Genomic DNA, 13,306 nt, shown 5'->3' on the forward strand with positions numbered 1-13,306 from the left:
TCCTTGCTAAGCCCTAAGAAAAACAAGACGATGAAAATTGGCTCCTGCTCTTTTTAGTAGGCACTGGAAATGCCTTGGCTCCATGCAAACCAATCATGTTTACATAGCCTCCCCACTGCATTCATTCTGTAAGCGGCTTCTGTTTACAAGCGGCAGGGAATGTGATCTCTGTCCATGAAAATGCATGATGTCAGGGTTAATTAATCTGACCCAAAGTGACATGGCCAGTAGCAGCCACTGTTTCTCCCGGGAGGGAGAAACTATATATAGTCCTATGACATGATGAGACATATCAATCATGGAGTAAAGAAAATAAAAAGGCGCTTTCATTTTGCAGCAAATTCGACTTGGAGATCTCAGGAAGGCTGGCCAGCTGAAATGGTGCACGCAAAGTCGACTGTTGCGCAAAACATATTATCAGATGCAGCATTTACTGGTGGCAATTGCTACCTTGCAAGAAGGGATTGTTAGAAGATCCAAGGGTATTTAACAGGAAAATTTCCTTATTAGCAGAGGTCACAGCTGTGCACTAAACCCAGCAGTCTTCCTTCCCTAGGGTACGTGAACACTTTATTCTGTTTCAAGCCGCATCATTTGTCTCCCCCTAATTTCTCTTGCAAATCTGTGTCTGAGTCTAGAGTACAAAGCCAGGAGTTACCCGAAGCTTGCATTTCACAGGGTTTCTGATGGAAAACCAAATCAACCCAAGGTTTCATCAGCCCAAGCAAACTTTTCAGTGATCCACCTGAGCTTCAAAGGCAGAACAGCCCTGAACAAAGTTTCTCCTGTGGCACTATGAGCAATTTTAATATCTAGGGCAGAGGTGTCAAACTCACCCCGCCCTGCAGGGTGGATGAGTGGTATGAGGCCAGCCCATGGGCTGGATTGGGCTCACAAACTGGCGCCTCATGCTTGATCCACCGCGTGCCCTGGAGTGACTACAGTGCACACTGCAGGGACCACTCCCAGATGTGAGCTGGAGCAGATGGATACAGATATCATGAAAAAAGCAAGTGGTGAGACAACAAGGAGCATGTTGCTAATGGGTTTCATAGTTTCAGAGTTTCTAGGGTCAGAAGGGACCTGAGCAGATCATCTAGTCCGACCCCCTGTCATGGCAGGAAAGAGTACTGGGGTCAAACCACCCCAGCAAGGTGTTCATCTAGCCTCCTCTTAAACACCCCCAGGGTAGGAGCCTGCACCACTTCTCTTGGAAGCTGGTTCCAGAAGGTTACGCACACCTTTCAAGTTTGAGGGCCGGAACAAAGCCGTGTGTTAAGCAGTCAAGACACCGAGTTAAGCCTGGGAGCCTGTGTTTGGCTCTCATTTGATGCGAATCTCTGGACAGAGATCTAGAGGCTCAGACAGGGTACTCGTTCCTCGTCTGAGAGATCCCTGCCAAAGGAAGCTGGCCTGTGGGTAGTTTGTCACCATCTCTGTACAAGACAGGACCTGGTACACATAGTAAATAAGCCGTGCTACGAAAATACCTGACTCCGTATCACCCGTCTCTGTTCCAAGCATCCAACTGATTTGCAACGTCCTGAAATTCAGCTCCAGCTGGGTAGCTCGACCAGAGAGACCAGCGGGCAAAATTCGATGGCCTGTTTTATGAGGGAAATCAGGTTGATCATAATGGCCCTCCCGACCTTAAAATTGATTCATCTATAAATATTGACAACCAGGAAGATTAAAGCGCTCTGTCGATCTCCAGTAGCAGAATAGCTGCTCAGATACTGCCCTGTGTAATAATAAGCCTTATACTGGGCCTGGGGCAGAGAGGCTTGGAGGGACGGGGCATTCAACCTGAGCTTGCTACTGAGGGCCAAATCTGCTGATGCTTTCAACATCCGACTTTTCAGAGCTTGCATGAGCATATAACCAACAAGCCAGCAAGTGCATTCCTGGGGGTGACAAGAAAAACATAGCTGCAAGCTTGGGAATTTCTTTTTGCTCCTGGCCCCTCAGCAGATGCAGTTATTTTTTTTTTTAAATGTCTAAGGAAAGGCTCGAGAGGCTGAATACGGTAATGACACAGTGTAGGTGCAGCAGGGATTTCTCAATGACAAACATATGGGAGAAGATTGTATGTTTATCCCGTACGTACACTGTGAAAAATACAGACCCCTATTGGCACCGTGCTCCGCTGCAGCCTTCCTCAAAGCAGCCTGTGTATCAGTACAGTTTGACAGCTGTGTATTATTTAAGACAGTTTTCCCCAACTAGGTAGACATTTACAAAGCAAAATAACTGTCATCTGTGTTGTCTGAATGCAATTTTTGTGTGCCTGTTACCCTCTGCTTTTCCCTTCCCACTGTGTTATTAACAGCCCTTGGCCTCTTCTTGTCAATCTCTCTCCGTTTCCAAGGATGTTTTTCCCACTCCTTTTCAGTCCTTGGTGTGGGGCACGATTGCCCAGTAGATGGCACCTTCACCAAGCGATTATTGGATCACGGGAAACCGACACGCTTAGATACATCCCAGACGTCCGAGCAAATGACGGGGTAACTGAGATTTTGTTCTAGCCCGCACCATCTCGAGGACAGGGAATCAGAGTCCCAGAGCGCCTGCCGCACGGAGGGCTCTTCGGGGAGGCCCTGCAGCTTAAGAAGCCTCTTGCTGAAAGCTGATAATGTGACTGCGCGAGTGGCAACAGGCAGCAGCCTGAGGTTCAGACTACAGGCTTGCTCGGCGGGGACAGGAGCTTTCTGTTCCTCGATTCATACGCAGGCCAAGCCTCGTCCAGAACCTGATATCTTCTTGGAGTTTCTGTGATTCCCTACCAGCAGCTCAGAAGCAAAGGCTGAGATCTGAGTTGCGCAGCGATGGAGGTACTTTGTGTTATTTGTATACCAGGGCTGCCTTCGTACCTAGACCAACGCTGCTTGCAAATACACCGCAAAATACAGTACAAAGGGACAGTCACTACCCCAAGGAGTTTGCAGTCTAAATAAAGACAGGCAAACAGGAGAGAAGAAGCCAAGGCAAAGTGGCTACGTGATTTGCCCAGGGTCATTCAGCAGAACAGTGACAGAGCTGAAAATAAAAGCCAGGTCTCCTGGGTCCCAATCCACTGCCCTCACCTCTATAGGACACTGCATCCTACTTGTGTGGACCCAGCAGAGTAACAGATCCCCTTCCTAAACACAGTAAGCCTCCTCTGCTCCCTTCCCTGGGTAACAGAGGAGGTTGTACGTTAACAGTCAAGCACACTCCTCCAATGCACTGCAGCTCTGCACTGCCTCTCACTCCGGCCTATGGATAAAGGCCCAAGGAGCTTTAGAGGGAAGGCCAGAGCATAGGAACAGGCATGGATTCGTACCTGCAGGACCAGTATTCGTACCTGCAGTTTTACGTCACCGTTCACAAACGACTGAGAGCCACCGAGACAGAGGCCCCACTGACTGCAGAACAGCCCTGACACCAGCAAGACAGGACTTCCCCGGATATAGCACCGTACCTAGACTTCTGGCAGCCCTAGGTGAACTGCCGGTATCGGCTTCCCCTTTACCAGACATAATGATAATAATAATCATTATTTTCACCATTTTCAGCCCCCCCTTTCTATTCAGGGCCCTGGCAGCTGCTGGCTTTGCCCATGCCTGTCTCTGGCTCTGCCTGCATACGTCAGCTCTGATGCAGGAAAGCAGGGTGCATAGTTAAGTGTCCAAACTCCCTCGAGCCTTGACATTCCTGGCCAATAGCGGGTGCTGATTAATGCCACCTAACCACTAAGAGCTAGACAGATGGTCCCAGCAGCATAACTGGGGAGCCACCTTTGTTAGGCAGTGTAAAAGTCACTGCTGTCACAGCAGCAGCCAACTGCGCTGCCACAAGCAGCACGGCAGCAGCTGATGCCACCCCATGCATCTCAGCTGCCCCTGGCACAGAGCTGCCCTGCTATGCCTCTGGATGGCACCAACTCATCACACAGTCGGCAAACAGTCATCCGCTTTTCTTTCACAACACAGCAGTGGTGGACTTGAGCCAATAACCTAGAGGTGAAAATCTGCACCTCCCAGCACCAGTCCACACAGCCAACCTGCCCTTTGAATGGGCCTGTGGTGGGGGAAGGGAACGGGCAGCTCAAACTCCTTGAATAGCCAGATAAGTCAGGTATTGCCAGCACAACCAGAGAACACCTCAGGAGTGCAAACCCCACTTCTTTTACCATAAGCACATTTGTCTGGAAGCTAACATGCAGTTAATGACAGCTTCCTTTGCTCCATCAGGAAACAACAGTGAGATTTCTACCAGGACAGAGCCTTTTATTCTGGGATCCTACAGATGTACCACTTGAAGTACCTGTGAAGTATCTGAGTTAACACTTTTTCTGGGATAATCATGGCTAATTCAGGTTGATTACAACTCAAGCTGCCTGTGTAAACAACTGTCTTGTCCTGTTTTGATGGGAATTAAAGCCCAAGACAATCAGGAGAAACCAGGAGTCCATTTTTGGTCTCGGTTACCCTTATGGCACGTTCCGGCTGTAAGCTGGCAGCAATAAGTAAGCCCTGCCAGCAACAGGTCCAGATTGCAGTTAGGTGTCTAAAAACCTTTGTGGATCTGGGACTTCTTAACAGCCGTGTGTGTCCGAACACAGAGCCAAACGCTTTTACTGCCACTCGACTGATAGTACTTGGCACGTGCCCTGTTCCAGGCGTGGAAGGATCTCGCAGCACTCTGAATATTAATCAAGACTCCCAACTCCCGGGGGACATAAGTTAGGTAGAGGGGGTGCTTGAACTGCAACTGAAATGCAGCAGCTGAGCACTACAGCACATGCATTAGAGACAGGCGGTTAGCCATGTCGGTCTCAAGTCAATTAAAAGGCAAGGGAGATGTGCACCTTTACAGATTAACTAAACAAGATATATATAGAAAGAGAACAAGCTCTGGTGAACCCAGGTTCATTTCATCAGATGAAGTGGACTTGGATTCAGAAGACTTATGCTCCCTCTCTGTATCTCTTATTTAGTTAGTCTGTAAAGGCACACACCTACCCTGCCCATATATTCAGTCAGGATGAATTCACAGAAACAATGTAGGGCTCACTCTTGCAAAGAGTTGAAGACTCTGACCCTGGCCCACCAAAGCATTTGAGCTTGTGTTTAAGCACATGCATAACCTCACTGGTTTCAGTAGAATAGCTCAGGCAAACACCGTAGCTTTTATATCAACCAGAAGTGAGCAGCTGCACTGGTTCAGCATAGAGAGGGAACGTGATACCTTTTGAGCTACTTGCTCTATTAACACCTGAAGCTTCATCAAGCCTAAGTGCTCACTCAAAATTCCTGGGCCAGGACTGCCCAAAAGTCATGAGATTGACCGAAAAACCATGGGACTATTTAAAAAAAAACCCCAGGAAAACTGTTTTCTGTTTGCTTTCCGGTCTTTGAGCCAGCAGGGTGCAGTGTTTCATGTTGTCAAGTTTTTCTCCACGGCCATAAATGCTCATTTGCTTTTAAAAAAAACCCAGTAGCTGCAGCTTTAAAGATATCAAATATTGTGAGGCCCAACAAACTTCTTACAACATTGCACACATGCTTTCTTTGGTGGGCTCTCATCCACATACTGGCCAGATCCAGCCCTGTTTAGCATAAGTAAGTAGCCAGAGTGCTAACATATACTCACACAACATCTGATCTTTGCTGGGCATGAAAACCAGCAGTGCTTTGAGCTAGACAAGCATCATAAGTACTAAGCATATAGCCAAACCCACTAGGCTTCCCAGGCAACCTGCCAAATTCGGAGGTCCAGTTCTTCCTGGGTAGCATTTTACCCACAGCCTTTTGAAATGGAAGAGGGTTTTCAAAGGCCAGGCTGGCTGCGTATTTCAACTTCTCCAGGCTCATCAGCATGCTAGAGCCAGCACTTTGAGTTTACTTTGGAATCAGTACAGCATTCAGAGGCTCTCCCCTGTGTTTCGCTGCATAGCTAAACAGGAGTGAAATCTTGCGATAATGAAGCAGAATTTTGCCTGGAGTCCTGCTTTCTCCCAGTATGCCTCCAATAAAGGAAAAAAAAATACTACCCAGATTAGCAGGTGCCAAAAAACATGCAATACAGTACATACATTATAATTATAACCCCTTTAGTGTTGTTGGGACAAGCATATGTCATTACATCAATTTCCCAAAGAAGCGTGCCTGCAGGATGTCAGGATCAGACTGCACTGGTAGGGATGGGATGAGGGCAGGTATCTACATCAGATGCGACTAGTAGAACGCACCATATAAGAAGCCTATGGGTGCAAGGAGGCCTCAAGTGTAAAACTCCTTCTCATGCATTATTTGTATTACTTATTTTACTACCACAGAGCCTAGGAAGCCTGTCCGTAGATCAGGACCCCACTGTGCTAAGTGCTGAACAAGCCCAGACTAAAAAACAAGCCATGGCCCCAGAGAGCTTGCAGCCTGGATTCAGAAGAAACGTTAAGACAGTGCTGGTTGGTATGGGTGGTGCACTAACATCCCTGCCCCTGCCCTCCCTGCCCCAAGACCCTACTGGGAATTCAGCTCAGTTTTGGTTAGACCCAGAACACAACACGGCCTTCAAAGGTCCATACCAAACCTCAAAGGAGATGCTGAAAGGAAAGCCAATCCATGTCTGCTTCAAACTCAGCTCTGCAGCCACACTCAACTTTGAACCTCCATTCACTAAATGCTGAGGGTCTTTGGATCATGTGGCCCAGGCTCATCTCTAATTTGAGAGTCTGTACATGGGTTCATAGATTTTAAGGCAAAGAGGGAACGCTGTGGTTGCATACTTTAACCTGCATAACCAGCCAAAGACTTTCACCTAGCGAGTTCCTGCATCGAGCCCATAACATCTTGCTAAGCCACCGCATACTTTCTTGAAGAACATGGAGTAATTTAAAGTGATTTCAAGAATTTGAATCTATACAGTCCAAACCATTCAGTGGTTATTTGTTCCAGAGGTATCACTCTCCGACATATGTATTCCCCCTGTCCCTATATACACTTTACTATCTGTCGTTCATGCTGTTTTTAAAGCCAGGCAAATGTCTTCATACTTTTCTTTGTTTTTAGCATAAAAGATTAGATGTTTGCACACACAATCATCTTCTGCACTTGCACTACTAGGATAAAAATTATAAGGGCTATCAACTGTCGTGCTTCAGGACATAAGTTGGTCACCAGCTGGAATCCAGAGGAAATCACTCCCCACAGTGTAATAATGTGCAATTAGGTGCACTGTGCCTTCTTCGGAGACATCTGGTACCGGGCACCATTAGAAATGAATGGACCATTGGGCTGCTCCAGTATGGCAATTCTTACACTCTGATGTCTTTAAGGAAGTCCAACCCTGCAACTAAAGGTCTTATTTTTCCCAGGCAAGTAAAAGATGGTGTAATTTCCTGACATCCTGTACCATCATGTTTCATGTTTATTACAGAAGTGCCTAGGAAACACAGAAAAGTAAATGGCCCCTGCCCTGAAGAGCCTACATCTAAATAAAACAGGACAGGCAATGGGGCTTGGCATGACTCCTTCATTCCAACGCTCATTGGATCAGGCCCTCAAGCTAAAAAAATTAAGAGCAACTGGGAGATTTTATGCGCCCAACTTCAGATCCCTTGAAGAGCGCCCTGCATTTCCAACTAGCGAGAAGCAGTCCTATTCTAAGTATTAGGCCCATTTTGCATCTCTGTAGTTGGGCACCAAAAAAGGGAGGTATCCCAAACCACCCACAAGTCAGTTATGAAAAAAATCAGCCTAAACTTCAAGCCTGTACTATTATATTTCCCTGCCTTCATCCCCCATCAATTAAATATTAAAGAGAAAGCGGCAGAGGAAATGTCAAACCTTTCCCAGTCTTTCAACCGCTTCTCACAAGGCTGCTGCTGCCTCTATTTTATCAATAATCATCATCATCATCATTTATAATGATCAGATGAAGCTCTGTGTAGAGGCACCTCTCAAATTAATTCTAGCCAGGAATAGACAATGCGACCATAGGTAGATTTGGATCAAATCCCTAAATGACTTTGTGAACCCGTGTTACAGCAGTGTGGTTCTTGGCAGCACAGAAAAAGCCCTGCTTGACTTTGGTGGAGTAATTTTATTAACTCTGGCTGGTTCTGTTAGCTGACAAAGTGACAGAATCCCGAGGAAAATTCCTGTGCGTGTTTAGTATATCTTTGGCAGGTGTCAAGGTACATTCTCTGGTTTGTCACTCACTGCAGCGCCCTTTAGATAGTTATTATTTCATGTAATTATGATTATTACATGCTGATATGCCGCCCTTATGAATAGCCTCTGGTTGCTGTCACTCACCGGAATTTGATGCGTAAGGATGAGTTGTCAGGAAGGAACCGGAGGGTATGAAATCGCTGCCTTTCGCTATTAAAATAAAATAAATTATAAAATAAAATAAAGCCAACCCTTTTTGCTGGTCATCCCATTACATTCACAGAATGTGCTCACGGAAACAGAACCATTTGGAAGGATGGAGAGACTAATTTGCTATGAAGCGTCCATGCTGGCGTTGTGCTGTCACAGCAGGCACACCAGACATTAAACAGTCTAAAAATAAACAGCAACATGAAGTCACCGCAAGGAGGGAGGATAATAACCCTGTATTGTCCTGTGCACTAGCTCTGCATTGTGTCTCCTGCACAGCATTTTTTTCCAGAAAGATTTTTCCTTCTACCGAGTGGCAGGATTAGTTTACTTCTAAATACCTTTCAGGTTACACTGCATCTTCCGCTTGGCACGCAGCGGGTGTTGGCAATACACACTGGCCCAAAAGGCACAGCAGGCAAGTACAAGCAAAGGGAAAGGCTTCAAGCATGCACAGGCACTTTATGGGAACCACCATGTGAACGGTGTACTGGATCTTGACATTTCCCTAAAACTCACATCTCCAGCTGTCCGGGTTTCAAACAAAAGTCTTAATCAGGCTCCAGGGGATCCATTAATTATGCAGCTTTGGTAATGTACTGAAACCAGCCAGAGTCAATAGAGAAGAGAGCTTTTCCCTTCTCAGTTCTATAAAAGTGAAGAGTTTGGTTTGGGGGTAGGGAGGGTTGGGTTTTTTGTGGGTCTATATATCAGTTGTAGTAACTGCCAGTAATCTGAGCCAGCGGTAGCTCGGGAGCTGTTTTACCAAGGCAGAGGGGATGGACTGAAGACTCAAGTGGCATGGGGTCTTTTCCAAACTCTGCTACTGACTCCGTGCCTTATCTGCAAAACGGAGAACACCACTTCCGTTTGTCTGCTTAAATTACAAAATCTTTTTGAGCAAGAGCTGTTTTTTATCGTGTGTGTCAAGCATGCGGCACCACAGCCCGTGATCCTGGGGGAGACATCTAGGAGTTATTGCAATATAAATTATAAATAGTAAATTAATTTCTTCAATGGATCACAGATGCCTAATATGTCACACAGTGTACAGTTTCCAGAAAGAGATGTTCAAAATTACAAACAGATCAATATCCATAAATAATCTTCCCATAACAGGATCACGGTCTTGGTCGGTAAATGACGCATGGCTAACTCATTGTGATGATTCAATATGCAAAACAGGAGTTGATTTTATTGGACACATGGGTCATCTGGTATGTTTTTGCTCCCTAACTGGGTTAACATGACTGCTAGAATCAGGTTTCCAGTGCAAAAACTTATTGTTCTAACTCCATATATTACTTTGTGGGGAATATTTTACAATATTTGCTCTTCCAATTCCTGCCTACATACTCACTTGATAAGACACTCACCAAAAGGGTCACAAAGGGAATTAGGTTAAAAATTCAAATGAATATAAGGAAAATGAGCAGTTGCCTGGCTCTGCCTCTGACCTAACCCAAATGAAATTCTCCCTTCTCAGCTTCAGCCATTCCTAGCAAGGGACATGAAGAATGGATAGGCCTGCACTGTATAACGTACCTGAAAAACTCATGTCTTATACATGTATAGTGTGTTGCCTTGTACAACGTGATTGCCATGGGCTTATTGCCGTCCAGAAGAATGCTGAAGCACACCCTCAGTACACTCTAGAGAGAAGACCTATACAGAGAGAAAAGATTTCACCTGCCGCTGAAATGCAGCAACTGCATAGCAACATTGCTTAACAGCAATGAAGGGGTGAAGTGGAAACACAGTTGGAAATGTAGAGAGAATTTAAATAAGCAAAATGTAATGATCCAACCTGGAAACCAGCCAGGACGCAGTTCCTCTTGCAAAAGAGAGTCTTGGGATCCTTAATGATCACAGAGTCCAGGTTTCCAGGGGAAGCAGGCCTGCTTGCTTGAAGGGCCAGGTTGTCAGCAAATGCTAATCACCGACTTGCTAGCTTAGACCAGCTGAGGGTTCAGCCTGGCTCAGGATGCCTTCAGTGACCAAGAAGCAAAACTTCACTCAAGAGGGTCCTATGTTAAGTCTCTAATATAACCTTGTCAAAAGTTGACTAATAGATTTGGGGTACCCAACTGCTTCTGCCTAGAAGAAATTAACTTGGTTTCTGAGATGAAATTTATTTAACTGCACCAGCTACAAACAAATGATGATACTGGTAGAGATCTCAGTGGCCCACTCTCATTCAGACTGAGCCAACTGACGCCTAGCCAGAGGACCCAGCACAGCAGACACTTGTTGCTAGACTAAGTACCATTTTTCTGGAAGTCCAGCATGCTGAGCACAATGGAAAGGTGCCTCCGTTTTTGGAAACAGATGCTGTTAACAAACTTTAAACAGGGTAGACGGGTGAAAAACTCAAACGGACCCTTGGGTCATTCCGACCAATGTGAGTGGTTTATCGCTTAATTGACAAAACAAGATTAATAGCGAAGCATAATCTTATGGAATGGGTCTCAACTACTGTCAAGTGAAGCTGGCCAGGCTTTCAGCTTTCATCAGCAGGGGTCCTCCAGATGGTCCGGCAGATATTGCAAAGATGGCCAAGGTCTGAATGCAATCCCTTTTTATACTCTTTTTTGATCGCAATCTTTCTACGTGCTCTGGCATGCTGGGCCCTAACCAATCAAATGCCAAATTATCATCTTAGTCCTGTGGCTTTTTGTTACTGTTTTCTGCAGATGTGGATTCGTGTTTTCTCAGCCTGTTGACACGTTTTATTCAGGCCTGGATTCCAGGTTGGGTAATCACATTTTGCGTATTTAAATTCTCTCTGCATTTCCAACTGTGTTCCCACTTCACCCCTTCTACTCCACCCTCCACCTCATCCACTTCAGCACATTAGGGGCAGCTCCTTTCTCATTTCCAGCTTCAGCCATGTATGCTGGAGGGTCCCAAGGTCTTGCAGCTGCCTAATCCCCTGTCAATAAGTTTTAGTCACATATACTGGTGTCAGTCGGATTTTGCTGGTTTCACCCTTACACTGCTCCCAAATGGAAGAGTATCCAAGAAGGAACCTAGTCAGAGAGGAATCCTTTCCCCCCAGTCAAGCCCACGTTTGGATTTACAGAGACCCCAGTTGCCTGTATGACAGTGCAAGAGACTTGCTGTCCGGGCAGAATTTGCTGGATGGCTGAATCAGTGTATTCATTAGATGGCAGGCCACAGGTAAGACCACGGCTCATCAGGGAGTTTGGAGCACAGAAAGAGTTTATACGTTACCTTGCCTGCCTGTTTTAATATTTCCTACAACAAGATCTTATTCAAGTTTCCAGAGTCCTTGACTTTATCATTAAACATACCCTTCCTTCACTGTTGTCAGCATTGCCTGAACCTACACAGCAGTCACCATTCCCCTGGTACCCAGAACCACCACTAGCCGTAGCAACTGCCATAAAGAAAAAGAAATCACCTGCTGCATCGCAGTTTAAGATTTGCCCTGAGCCTGATTTTTCAGCTTTCGGGTGGTTTCTGACCTTAGAAATGAGAAACGGCTGCTACAGAGAACACAACGGGGAAATTACTCAGGTTAAACCCAGGGACAGGATCTCTGTGTGTAGGCACATCTAACATTATGCAAAGGGGAAAGGGAATATTCAGTGGTAGACATGGGCCATGCAGGTAACAATTCAGGGCCCACAACTTTGGCTAGAGCCACTTTGTTCACAACCCAGCCCCCACGAGCCCTTCATGCACCGTGGGTTCAGCCAATTTAGTGACCCAATGTAACCTTAAAAGATGGCAGTCCCCCACCCGGCACCACCACTTCTTACAGGAAATGAAATCCTTCTTTCCCCCTCACCTGATAGTCCTTTGCTAGTTAATTAAATCCTTTTCTCTCCCTTTCATAATGAGCATCCTTGAGTCACTCAAACTTACCAAGCCTCCCACCTCCAGATGCGCTGCAAGGATTATCTAAGCTCGCTGGAGGCTCGGCACACCGCGCTTTGCACTGGGCTTCCAGCTCCTAGGGCCACTCCGTGCCTCCGTGTTTATTTCCCAGAGCCACGGGAGAATTTCAGTTCCACTTCAGTAGCAGCGAAATCAGCTCTGCTCTGTGGGGGCAAGACGGATTTATAATTAAATCCACTACTGAGATATTCACATTCTGTTCCCCTGCCATTTAAGCATACATAAAACATTTTATTATTCTGCTGATTTAGGAACCTGAATTTAAATATTAGAGTATTAAAGTGATACTTAATTAGTTGACTGAATGTTCTCCTTTTATCAGTGTTGACAGATCTTAATTATAGCCAGGACTGCGAGGGATGATAGAACAGCTGATGGCAGCAGTACCTCCAGGAATACTAAAGTGTGTCAGAATTGTTAGTCTGGTTTCCCTTTTCTTTCTTGCTCTGTTCTTCAGACATTTTCTGAAGTCCTTGGCAAATGAAGGCAATGCCTCAGCCAAGTCTGAACAATTTGGCAGTCACTCTCAAGGACATTAGGGTCTGGTAACCCTTGAGGGGGTGGAAGCCACGATAATCTGTAAACCTAGAGTTAAAAAAAAATGTATACAAGCTAACGGCAGGGAGTGTTTCCCTGCTAATTATTTTCCTTGCAATTAATTAGGAAAATAGGCAGACAAGGGATACATTTTTCAAAAGCTCATCAGTGATTTAGGAGCTTACGACCCAGTGAGACTTAGCTAACGATTTCGTAGCTGCCACCCTGCTGCATCCATGGTCGCTCAGAAGTCCTCAATGGAAATGAAAGGCACGTCGTCCTGCTCCACAGACTTGGGCCAATATCAGCCAAATGGAAGGAAAATCGTATTGTCTGGAAGCAATATAATGCCAGTGACACACAGTGAGGCTGTTAAGGTCAGTCATCATAACACACATACATTCAGTTGACTCCTACAGTTGCGTTTTGTGGAGTGGTGCAGAAGTGGGTTTCTGAAGTGGGAGGTCTCTACAATGGTG

This window comes from Crocodylus porosus, unplaced genomic scaffold (genome assembly GCF_001723895.1).
Source record: "Crocodylus porosus isolate Cpor-Errol unplaced genomic scaffold, CroPor_comp1, whole genome shotgun sequence".
Lineage (NCBI taxonomy): Eukaryota > Metazoa > Chordata > Crocodylia > Crocodylidae > Crocodylus > Crocodylus porosus.